Source organism: Chlamydotis macqueenii, chromosome 2, assembly GCF_036417535.1.
Source record: "Chlamydotis macqueenii isolate bChlMac1 chromosome 2, bChlMac1.mat, whole genome shotgun sequence".
Classification (NCBI taxonomy): domain Eukaryota; kingdom Metazoa; phylum Chordata; class Aves; order Otidiformes; family Otididae; genus Chlamydotis; species Chlamydotis macqueenii.
In genome coordinates this window covers 134,509,461-134,522,972 of record NC_141557.1, presented here as the reverse complement: position 1 = coordinate 134,522,972, position 13,512 = coordinate 134,509,461, and positions in this window count along the sequence as shown.

The following is a 13,512-nucleotide window of genomic DNA, read 5'->3' as shown; positions in this document are numbered from 1 at the left end:
CAAACACAATATATTCAGTAATTTCATACATAATCATCAGTAATTCCTGGAATATTGATACATAATCATTAGTTTTCCTAGAAATCATTATCATATTCCCCACCCACTTGTGCATGCTTAGTCTTTTGAGCCGAGGGTTGTCTGGTGGCCCCAGGGATGTCAGAGCTCCCCCTCCTCGAATCTGCTGGTTGAACCCCTCCTTAAAATCTCCATCTATAGTCTTGAGAACAGGTCATGGTGTTCCTTGATCTTCTTTACCTCCAAGGTACTGGCTCAGGGCCTGTTTTATACTCCATCCTTGAGGCCTACCTTTGTTCTACAATCCCGCTTAATTACCCCAGATCTGCTAGGCTGACTTTTAAGAAACAGAATAATAAATTTTCCTGACAATTCTAAAAATACCAGTTCTCTCTAAGGATTAATAGATTACATATGAAATTTAGCCTATGTCACTGGAGTTATATGGATAACAAAAACTGCCTAATATTTCTACAATTTTGAAAAGTCATATTGTTCTAAAATTATATTGCTTAATCATTTAATGTCACATAACACTGGGACAGCATCCCATTGCTCCTTTGAGGTAAATCATTAGCCTATGAGACCATCTAGCAAATCTATACAAGATGGATTTCCCTTTTCCCCCTTTTTCTGTGCAGCTCCACTAAGATTTTTGGGGTTTTGTGTTCTACTCTCTGATATAGCCCAATCTCTGCACTGCTGCAGCTCTTTGAGCACCTTGCAGCTTGTAAATGACTCATGCGGCTCACTCCCTTCCCTCTAGCCAACACAGAGAAAGCCTGGAAAACTGTGCTTGGGAATGATCCTCGTTCTGGCTTACATCACAAATTACTTCCATTACAGGATAACGCCTAAAGGCACAATCCAGCCTGAAATGCAGAGTCATCATGAAACACACAAATACAATTGCTCTCAACAGAAGTTATATACCTAGAATCACTTACAATTCTAAACCCAAATCTCTTTCAAGTCTACCTTTCCAAACTTTAAAAATTTGTTTTCTTTTTTTGGTAGATGGCAATATCTGGCAGTTACTGTGTTTGATGTGAATAGATTGTGTTACAAGAAAATGGAGACAAAATATACAAAGCCATCTGAACAAACCCCATTATTTTCCATGAGATTAAAGCAGCAGTTTCAGCACAAATTAATATTGGAAAAGATAAAGATTCTTCAAATCTTCCAGCTCCTTTAGATAGGTAATTGCTTTAAAGACCACTGATAGTCAATTGAATCCATATTCTGCTTACCAAGTATTGTCCAAACACCATCTCCCTCAAAAGAAAGAAATCTGAGAATTTGCAGTATGTGTTCCAGTTTAAAAAAAAAAAAAAAGGGAAAAAGCCTCATAAATTGTCCATGAAATTATATAAGAACCTGGTGTGATCTGATCTTCAGAAACTCCAAGTGACCACGAAATTGTTGAGTACCGAACCCTTTTGACAAGCAGGCCCATGCTGCTCAAGAGCGTTACCAATTTAAACATAAAAAAAACCCTTTCACTTTTCTGTTAAAATACATCTCACTGTGAAAGAGGGACAAGTTTGTGCTCACCCTGTTATAAGTAGCTTTGCTATTGTAATAACAGCCAAAGAAATAAACACTTAGTTGCCATCTAATTGTGTTTGAGTATGTGTACTTTGACATATACAGTGTTTTCATGCTGGACAACAAAATTTCTTATAGAAAATATGTCACACCCATTAAAAAAATGGCCTGAAGTAGCTCACAGTTATGTTAAAACTTTACTTGTCCCCACCAAGCCAGCAGATTTAGTATCTGGGTTTTTTTCCTTATGCTAAATCATTTCCCCATTTTCTCACACCAAATGAGAACATTTTGAACTATCACATCAAAGTCATAGTAAGAGAATCAAGTACTCAAGTGAATGCTGCTTGCACCCTACAACTGCTGGCGTATAACATCCACTATACCCATTGCTACTGTGCTGTAGGAACAGTTCTGCTTTCAACAAAGGCTCAAGAGTTAAGTCTCTGCTGGGAAATGAAACAATGCTAGGGAATATTTATAGCTTAAACACCCATATTGTTAAATTATTAGCCTAATTTTTGGCTCACAGGAGGCAAACACTTCCAAAAAACTCCCAAAGACAGTTTGGAGACCTGGTTCAGTGGAACAGAATGTCTGCAGGCAAAGAGGACAACGTTAGTCTAGTACTAGCAGTGATGAGTACCTGCAGAGAAAAGGACTTCAGGTGGAATGGGCTCTGTGTCCCCTAATGCTTACACATACCAAACAGCACTGGACATTGTTTTAGAGTGGTCAGTGCACTGTTACTGGAAGTTCAGTCTCCAAAATCCCATATCAAGTGTCACATGCTGAGGAAACACAACTCTATGCTCTTTGTCTTCCAGGTTCCTCAGTTGTTGCAGCACTTTTGTCAGATCGAAGTCCTTGAACAAAAAAAAAATAAAAAAAATAAAAAAAAAACAAGTCAGGAAAGCCTGCACGCCAGCCGTTAACTTGTTCAGATATCCCAAACCTATTGGTAGTAACCTATGATATTCATTGCTAGTAAAATTTTTAAGCCCATATTTTCCTAATTAAATTAGGAAATGCCTTGCAACTTTAATAAAAGATTTTAGAGAATTTTCAGTTATATTAAAATAGAAAACAGAACATGAGTACAAAGGGAGAAACATCACAGGTTATTTCTAGAGAAAGCATTGTTTTTCCCTAGAACTTAATTTAAAGAAAAATCTTTCCTTCTGTTGCTTGTGAAACTCTTAACATGCACATTTTCCTCAGGAGTAGTCCTGCTCAAGTAAAAAAAATGTATCAATCAGAAAACTTTGGAAGGTGTCACTAGGAGAACTTTTTCTTCATTTCTAAAGATACACATGGGAAAAACAACTGCAAGCATCAAGGCAACTTTACAGGAAACAATTATTGATAGCCCTTTTTTTAGAGGTTTTTCAGAGCAATGATTACAGATTTCTCAACATAGAATTATAGATTTTTACAGGAATGCTAGTTCTTAGCCAATATCTACTGTATCAAGAAAGTCACCTGCAGTGTAACTGGTAATACCAAAAACATAGCAATCCCGCAGTGAAGCATTAAATCAGTATCAAGCAAATGGTTCTTAGGTGATATTAGCTGTACAAAGGGAAGGTAGAAGTAAAAAAACAGCCTAGTATTTTTATTTTTTTTTACTTTCTTACCCTTGCCTAATATTTTTTCTCTGTATTCCACAACATGACTGCAAGTTGGTATAAAATGCATTTCTATTCATATATTCCTCTCTCATCTGCAGACTGTCTTACTTTTCTGTTCAAAAAGGAAGTATATGTTCTTGTTTTATAGCGATGCTGATAGGGAGTTGCACTGCAGCTCAGAAAGAATAATACCACCCGAAGAGAAACCAGTGACCGTTTTTATGAATGACAATGACAAAAATAGAGGGAGGAGAAAAGGAGGAAATTGGGAAAAAATGAACCAGTCTGAAGACTGCCAAATGTAATAATGTTGATAATGTAAGCAATCTGTTAGAAATACTAATTATTGATGGTTTCTAGAATCGTAATTACAATATAAGCATTCATATAATTTGTAGCAACAAATAAATCTGTGCTCTGTAAATATGATGTTCCTTTGTCACAACAAAATAACATTTCCACCCCCTGCCTACATGTAAGAAGCATATTCTGTTATTGTTATCTGATATTAAAATCTTCCAATCATAAAAAAGCTGCACATCAATATGAAAAACAATTTAACTTTGTATATAAGCAGCACATACATTTTTACATGTCCATTTTCTTTTTATGAGTTAAAATAATGTACATACACATAATATACACAGAGCAGCAAAACATACCATTTAAATAATTTAAATCTGTAGGAAACTAAAGTTCTTAAAAATAACAGGAGTCTCTGTACTGCAAGCATTCATTTAAGTTATCTTCATACAAGTAGCAGTATTGATTTGAAGTGAATGCTGTTGTAAGTAAACACTACTTACTTATATAATTAAAAAATTGTTGCAAAGGTTTCCAACTCAGTGGAGTTTTGGTCCCATCACCGCTTTAAGCTGGGGGAGGAATTTTTACAATGTAGATTGCCCTTAGCTTTTTAAAGCTGAAAATACTCTCGTAGCTTCATCAGTATGTAATATAAGAACCTTGCTTTAAGAAGATTTTGATGTTTGAGGAGGAATAATGATGGAGTAGAGAGAGAAAGAAATGAACAAAGGCTTTATTATGATACATTTTATTTACCTCTCCTTTTAAAATATAGTTTTGTTTATTTAAGGATGAAACTGGGAGTTAAAGAATTAGGCTACCAGAAAGCATGCCCCTCTAACTTCAGAGTGGTATGGTTACAGGGTAGCCAGCCTACCCTCATGGCTATTTATTTCTCTGTTTCCCCACATCTCTCCTGCTAGAGGTACCTCAGATACAATGACATAACCGCATATGCTGTTGATCTGGTTTTGTCAAAATGATCTAGTTTTTTTTTTTAAAAAAAAGATCCACTGTTAAAGTGTTTAAGTGGATAAAGATCACTAAATACTAACTATAATTGGTGTTATGCTGGGAAATCTAAAGTGATAGTACCAGCTGGAAAAGATGAGTGGTGACAAGCAATCACGTTGTAGAGGGCAACCTTCTCATTCTGTAGCCAGATCAGCATATTTAAATTCACTTTTTTTTTTTTTTAAAAAAAGAAAAGATCCCAAAACATAATGGAAGATCTAGACTCAAGAAATAAAAAAAAAAATGGAGAAGGTTGAGGACTAGAGGACGATGTTTGAATTCGGATAATAAGCCAGCAAATAACCTACAAAATAGTTTAGAAGATAAGTAAGTAAGGTGTTATTTTTTTTCAACCTCTTTTAGAACATTTTTGAAGGAGAGAGAGAAAATAAACCAAGTAATAGAGGTTAGAGAGAAGCTGCAGGAGATACAGGTGAAATCTATAAGAACTAGATGAAAAAGGATAGAGATTTAAAGCCAAGAGGAAGTTATGAATGCAAATATGAAAGAAGTGCTTGAGAAAGTAAAAGGAGTAAAAAATTAGTGCTTGAGTTAGAAATTGCTTCAGGTAGGAGAAGAGAAAGATTTTAGGTCAGGCCATAGATAGCTCTAGTAAAGTGAGTATGGAAAAGAATTTTTGAATTCAAAATTGCAGTAAGGTAAAAAAAGTTGGTAATCACAGAACCTATGTGAAAGTTTTAAGAAGATAAGCAGTGCTGTGGAGGATATTGACCTGATAATAAAAATTGAGTGTGCCTCACAACGGTAATATTCCTCTTGATAATTTCCTAGAGATTGCCTGTTGGCATTTTTGGAAAGGTAAAGTAGGAAGTCATAGGTTGTGAGGTATTCATCTGTGTCTGCTGAGATTTCATATGGCCTCAGAACGTGCATAGTGCTTAATAGACTCAGTCAGGAGACAGGGCGGTTGGCAACTGGATGGGAGTCAGGAACACAGGTTGCCTCAGTAATGTCTATGTTGTGTAGCTCTAAGTCATTGAATTGGCAAATGGAAGACTAAGAGGAATTTAATTTTATTTGATTTATGAATCAGTAACTCCTTACCATGGCAGCTGAATCCCTTAAAATATTTAGATTTGGTTTTGTAATCTGTTCAAAGACTAAAGCTCTCTATTGTCTCCCCTTTTCCAAAGACAAGGAACAATCCTAAAGTATGTCTCAGGAGTATCTGTAATTCCCAGAGTTTGAGCCTGCATAAATGAGAGTAAAAAGCTTTCTTCAGTCTGATAGAATCCCCTCTGAATCTGTTGGCTGAATGCAAAATAAGCGCACATGGAGAAAGGACCGGTCTTTCACTGGCTTTTCAGTGAGGATTGGGTTCTGGCTCACACATTTGTTGGCTTCACAAGTAATTTTAGCTATTTATGCAAAGATGAATACATCTTTACAGAGAAAGAGAAATTTACAGTGCATGTCTTTGCATTGCATGTCCTGTACATGTGTACAAATTCAATAGCTCCTTTTGTTAGTGTATAATTCGTTAAGATTGTTTAATATAATTAGTCCTGTGCAAATCTTCATTGCACAAAAAAAGCACAAAATACATTTCTATAACCTGGCAATGCATTGTAGTAAATGTTAGAGGGACTGGAAGATTATTAGATCATTAGAAAAGAATGAAGAATACAGCATGGAGCTGGTGTTCAGGTCCTTCTTTCTGTTCACACATAGCAATTTTCCTTACTCAAATGAGCCATAATCTCTCCTGTAAGAGACATACACACTGATTGCAAGAAATGTGGTCAAGAGAAATAACATCTTCAGCGTTTTCTGCTTTAACTAGCACAGATTTGTCACATTGAAAATATTTTCCTATTCGTTTTTTTTTCCTACTAAGTGGACTCTAATCACATGTGGTAATATACACTAGCAGAAAGCAGGAAACTGTTTACTTCCTCAGGGATAATCAAGGGACCCTGGGACTAGTAGCTTTTGTGTTTCTAAATAGAACTCTTCAAGGAGTATCTACGGATCTACGGATAATGTGATGATTCTTCTCAGGGACACGAACAACTGTGTTTTCTAAATTTGAAATATTGAAAGTACTGCTGCCGTACACTCTTTGTTTTGAAACAGATTGTCTAAAATAGACAATGCTACATTGTTCCTTGTTTTGTCATGAACATTGTCTAGGAACTCTCAAAGATTATAGGAACTAGAGCCTTTAGTTAAGATTGTGTGTAGATAAATATACTATGCATAGAATCTGGAGACATTAAATACATACAGAGCATATCAATATTCTGCCTTAAAGCACTTTTTCTGCTGGCAGTACACTAGTTTCCCTTTATGGGAAATTGTGTTTGAGTAAGCTGGAGACAAGAGGAGTTTGACAGAAGCCAGGACAAAACCTGTGTCTTCCCTCCAGAAGGCGAATGTGACAAACAAGCAACACTCTACTATGTATTTCCCTTCCTTGAAAAGTGGGAGAAATAAAAGATTATGAACTCTTAACTACCTGAGAAACCCCACCTTGATACTTTGCTTGAGCAAGCAAAGGTAAGACTGCATGTGAGGTACAGTCAATGTCTTTAAAGACAGATGTCTTTGAAGTTCCAGTCCAATTAATGGGAGAACACACCCTGGTAAACATTGCACCTCTGCAAGGGTGTATAAAGGGAATAGACTTTTCAACTAGACCTGCCATTCTTACTGAAATCTTGCTAAGGATTTTTTTTTTTTATGCCTGTGTAGTTCATCAATTGTGTATAGCACTACAGAAATGTTTTTTCTTCACTTTTGATCAGTGGCAGGGATATTGCCTGCCTTTGGGAGCCCTCCCTGTATGTGCTAACGTTACAGCTCTCCTTTACGCGAACTCGTTCAGCTGAGTCAACGTAATGACAGCTTCTACAGAAGGACAGAGAGGAAGGTGTCACATCCGACTCTTCACTCATCCAAAGGTGCTGTCAAAACTTGGAATTTAATCTTTGAGATTAGTGCTTAAAAACTCAGAGCTCTAGAGTTGGGATTTAGGCTTCGTAAAAGTCAAGTTATGTAATTATTTGAAGGCTCAGTGGTCAACTTGAAAAAGCTCAGACTTCAGCTGAGTGCAGCTTTTAATAATGGTCGTTTGTAGTTTCCATAAATGCACAACAACACATCTATGGAGTATAATATAGTTACTGACTGAATGGGTATATTTTCCTGATGATAAGAACTGATAAATCAGTTAAATACATTATCATGGTATATAAAACTTTTGAACGATGTTATTCGTGAGGCAACCACCTAGCCTCTGTGTGCAGAATCTGCTTGTGACAAGAAGGAATGATCAAAGACAGCTCAGATATGTATAGATCAATGCTTGAAGTTCCTGACTGTAGCAAACAGTCTCTGAGAAACAGAGCACTGTGTAGGAAAACAAATGAGTTCAGGCTTATTTATGTATATTTGAGTTTTAAAAACTTTTAATGAAGATGAGTTTGTTTGGATTCCTTTCTTCTTTAAATTCTATTAGGAGTTTTAATAAGCACACATTTGTTTTGCTTTTTGGTAAAGAAGCAACAGCTTGTGCTCCCTGATTGGCATGCTTTTAAAGATGGAATGTCAAAATTGGATAATAATTTCTCTAAATGTGTTTATCAGGTCTTTACAGATGCTTTTTTTAGGCAGCTTGTAGTGTGAAAATAAAGCTGGATGTTTGAAAGTGTCAGTAAACCTCTGCTTCTTGTGGGATGGTTTCAAATTGCTGGAATATTGTTGACTGAATTTTGTTGTGATGTACTGAATCAGTGATGATGGGCATGTGTACCGAAACAGTTGAAATTGCATATTTTGAAAAATATAATTTCCTAAAAACACTAGAATATATGAATAAGTAATTTGAACTGTTTTTTTTTTTTTCCAGTTCATTTACTGTTACAAAACTTTGCAACCACTGATCAGATCTTAAATCCAAGGAAAAAAATCTGTTCTGTTCTATGTAGTCATTTGCTTGCTTATACTCACTTCTTGATTCCCTGTATTTTAGATGTCTGTATGAGATAGTTGCTGATTCATAAAATACCATGTGCGTAAACTTTATCTTTGGTTTTATTACTGTTTTTACCAAACATGATGTTGAATTTTTGGCTATATTGCCTTTTGATAAATAGTATAGAAGTAGCTTTCTACCGTAACTGAAATTGTACTCGGTGTGGTGTAAATGAAGGGAGAATCTGGGCTGTTTCTTTCAAATATATCTCTTGTTTTCCAGTGTTATACTGATCTATTAAACCTATGTAAAGTATTTACTGTCTTCTATACTGAGTTCACTTTCAGATTATTAGTTTCTAACACACTACTAATTCTTAGATCTTGGCATTCATGGTGTTATTACTGGATTCAAGAGGGGGAAATATTAGGAGATAAGGAGGTGAACCATGAGATTTCCATTGTGTGGAATTTTTTCAGATGTGGGGCTGATGTGTCTCATTATAGCTACATCAAGTTCTTTAAAAACAGGAACTTTTGTATATTAGGCTTCTTACTTGCATATTTAAAAGCTTGAATAAGTGGGATGGTTTAGTAACAGCTGACTACTTTAGAATTCATTCAAATCATTTCATTCTGGTCGAAACATGATTCAGTCAATCGAAGTTCTATATTCCTGTCCAAATATATATTTTTTTTTTTGTTTCTGGAAAGATGCAACAATGCAAATAGCATAATCTTAAAACTACATTATTTTATGTAAAGAGAAAGTGTTATTTAAATTATTCTTGTTTTAAAGATTCTCACTAGAATTCTTTTCTTTCTTCTATTCAAGGTGTGGATCATAGAATTATAGAATCATAGAATCATAGAATGGTTAGGGTTGGAAGGGTCCTTCAAAGGTCATCTAGTCCAACTCCCCTGCAAGAAGCAGGGACATCCCCGACTAGATCAGGTTGCTCAGAGCCTCATCCAACCTGGCCTTGAACTTTTCCAGGGATGGGGTGTCTACCACCTCTCTGGGAAACCTGTTAAACCTGTTCCAGTGTTCCACTATGCTCATTGTAAAATTTTTTTTCCTAATATCTAGTCAAATCTACCTCCCTCTATTTTAAAACCATTAACCCTTGTCCTGTCCCAACAGGCCCTACTGAACAGACTTTCCCCATCTTTCTTGTAGGCCCCCTTGAGGTACTGGAAGACCGCTATCAGGTCTTATGGGACCCTTCTCTTCTCCAGGCTGAACAGCCCCAACTCTCTCAGCCTGTCCTCATAGGAAAGGTGCTCCAGCCCTCTGATCATCTTTGTGGCCCTCCTCTGGACCTTCTCCAACTGGTCCATGTCCTTCTTATGTTGGGGGCTCCAGAACTGGATGCAGTACTTCAGGTGGGGTCTCACCAGAGGAGCATAGAGGGGCAGAATCACCTGCCTCAACCTGCTGGCCACATTCCTCTTGATGCAGCCCAGGATGTGGTTGGCCTTCTGGGCCTCAAGGGTACATTGCCTGCTCATGTTAAGCTTCTCATCCACTATCATAATAGAGCAAATCTAACTTGCATGAGCAAGATTCATTGGATCACTTCATTATTTTCATATTATAGTACCTCTTGTTAATGTAAGTTAATTGTAACATTAATGGTGTGCTAATGTCTATAAAATCACACAGATGATGATCAAAAAATAGTTAAGGTTTTTGACTTAAGCTGTTGGAGTTAGATTTAGGTTCTTTGTAACTACTGTAACAGATTGTCTAGTTCATCAATACTCAAACAGTAGAGAAGTGAAAGAGAATAGATTAAAACAGGACAAGTTGCTGGAACATTAAAAAATAAAAGAGTTGGAGAAGAGTCTTTAGAAGTGGGTTTCTTTTCAATTGGAAGTTAAAACACAAGTGCTTACGTTGCTGAAGGCAAGATAGGACTTAATATGGCCCTCTTAAGAAGTATTTTCCTAGAACAAAGTTATGATTAAAAATCATTCTTTATACATAAAATTTCTGCATGGAACTTTTCTTAATATGAAGTGATTTAGAAAAATAATATTCTTCAGAATGTTGGGGCTTAGAAGAGACTGCTAAGAACATGTTTGAGAGCAATGAATTTTAGATTTAAAAAAAAAATCTATAGATGAGATGATGAAGATAATGATGATGATTATTATAGTAGATCATTTAAAGAAGAGAACCAAAGTAATGCAGTGCTCTTAACATGCCGTGAATTTGACAGTGTTTCCATGAAGCCAACAATACATCTAGAAAGAAGGAACATATCATAAAAAAAGATTGAAGTTAACATTGAAATCCTTATGGGTAGGAGTAACTTATTGAATAGCACTTGAATTTTTCTCTTGGGAAAAAGTCTGTACCTCTTGCTTTCCAGCTGGCAAGTCCCTCTTCATTTGGCCAGTCCCCACCAGATCCCTGCTGAGAGGAACAGCAGTGTTCAGGCTTTTCTAAAAGAGTATTGACTGCCTATTTCCTGCCAGATCTTTACATATTGTCCCTTTGTCTTTTAAATCTAAATAGATTCCAATAGTTAAAAGTGGGACAGAAAATAAGATTTTAAAACGTAGATGTTAAATAGATACAATAGAATTGAAGTTTCCTTGTTGTTACATTATGGGTATCACATAAAGATTCAATCTCACACTTTTTTATTTTATTCCATGCAGAATCCTGACCATAACAGAGCACACAGCAGTAATGCCACCAGGCAAAATGATTTGTGATGAACATTCATTTTGAAGGGAGAAGGTGAAACTCTTCTGAATTATTGAGAAGGACAAAGTGATCAAACACACTTTTTCTAAGGAATTCCTATCACTTCTGTTCTACTTTCAGAGTCTCATTTTATTTCATCATGAACACTTTGCATTTATAAAGTGCCTACCACTGTGGTATGTGAAGCCACAAAAACAGCAATTGGATTAAAACTGTGAAAGGCCCAGGTAAATCAAAGACTTTAAGTAACATGATTCATACATCCAAACTCAAGAGACTATCCCTAAAGGAATAACATTATTTTAGCACTGAATTATTTATATCTCTATATCTCTATATCTCTCTTTATTTCTGAATTTCACCTGTATGTCCTAGGAGCGTTTGAAGCCATAGAGAATTAGATAAAGACATAAAGTGCCTTTAGTCTTGCTATAGATACTGTCCTAGACTGCTAGATTGTGGGAGGTCTCCTGTGCCTTCTGCTTCCCCTGACTCCATTTCTTCAGCTCTGTGGCACTCTCACAGTTCTCCCATTAAGAAGTTCATTATTCAGTGCCCCTAGTCAACACCACCTCCTCAACCACATGTCTGACCACCACCTAGAGTGAGACACAGTCAAAACATTGATGGCCTAATTCCTCTCTATGGGATGAATGAAAGAGGAGATCCAGTGGGTGGTGGCAGGAATGGAAAAGGCCCCATTCTGTCTCATCCTGTAATTCTATCTAAGGGATGAAAGTTCCACCAACATAGGGACTAGAATTGCAAAGAGCTAAAAAGATCTGCTTGCTCACTCACAGTGCCTAAAGCTTCACTGAGCCTTCACCATTCAGATAAATATTTATATAATATCATGATATTTGATGATATTGTACTTTTAAGTATCAGTATGAAAGATTCAGTAACATCCAGAACTGCTAACAATAAAAATGCTTGTGAATCCCTCTAGCTCTTCATTTGGCCTTGAAAACAAATTGTGTGGGAACATATATGGCATTGATTTCCAAAACAAAGTAATCTCAGACACTGGCTACAGGATTTCAACTTGCTCATTGTGGAAGTGGGTACTCAGTGACCTCCAAACAGCAACTTGCTCAGTGCTGCTACAAGTCAGCATATCATTATTTTTTATTTATTCAGATCCATGAATAAAATACAGAATATATCAAAAGGAATAATGTAATGTGAATTTAAGTGAGATTAAGGAAGGGAGTCTATCTTGACGTCCCAGACATTAGTTTTTTTTTCAAGCAAACTTTAAAATAGCTGTTAACTTAATATGATTAAAAATGGAGTCAATGGGAGTAACCGCAAAAAAACAGGACAAAATTTAACTTTAAGTGCAAGGATACATTTTTAACAAATGGCAATTACAAATGCGTAATAAATATGGACATAAATTTGATGTAAGAAGTCCATGTTAAACAGATGTAATATAAATCAGGAAATATGACAGAAAAAAGCTGGAAACTAATTTCAACATGCCTAATGAAACAAAGAATCTTAGAAGAAATCCCCCCCAACTCACTCACAAAGAACAAAGAAAAGAATTAGTCTTTCCAGGTATGTCCACTGTGTTTTGTACACCTGTTACCTATCTTGTTTTACAAATGCAAAGATTAACACTGTATTTTTCTGAAGTTCTGATGTATTTAATTATATTTGGTAAAATCCTCCTCTGTGTATAAAGCTGGAATAATCTCTCCACGTACATTCCTTCCTTACTTTCCTCATATATTTGTTTATTTTTGTGTTTTACAATTTGAACTCTGGGAGGAGAATTAAAGGCATGATCACATGATTGGAAAAGCATCCTTCTGTACTGCAGTTCCTACCATAGTATTTGTGATTTATTTATTGCAGTGGATGAGAGGAGCATAGGAAGATTCTGGAATCTTACAAAGAGCTCCTGTTTTGCAAAAATACATTTGTGCTCTTAAAATTAAACTTAAAATTCTTAGTCTGGGGAAACCTGTTCCCAGAAGCCTCTTGCCTAAAGTCAGTAGGCAGAATGGCAGAATTCTTTTCTGCTATAAGTCATTTCATCTTGCTGAATATCCTGTGACAGGCACACCCGGGCTTCCCCACTGGAAACATATTTCTTTGTATACAGGGAAGATATCATAACAAATAAAAAAGTAAGAAATTATTGAATCAGTGATTCTAGACATTTCAGAACACTTGCTCAGGGTCTTTAGAAGACAGCAGGAATAAACATCATCATGTTAAAAATTCCTTTCTGGAACAAAGGACAGGGGAATATTTCAGTTTAGTTCACTGTTTGCAACCAAACCTAGGAAATGCAAGTCATTGTTCTTAAATTCAGTTTCTGCTAGA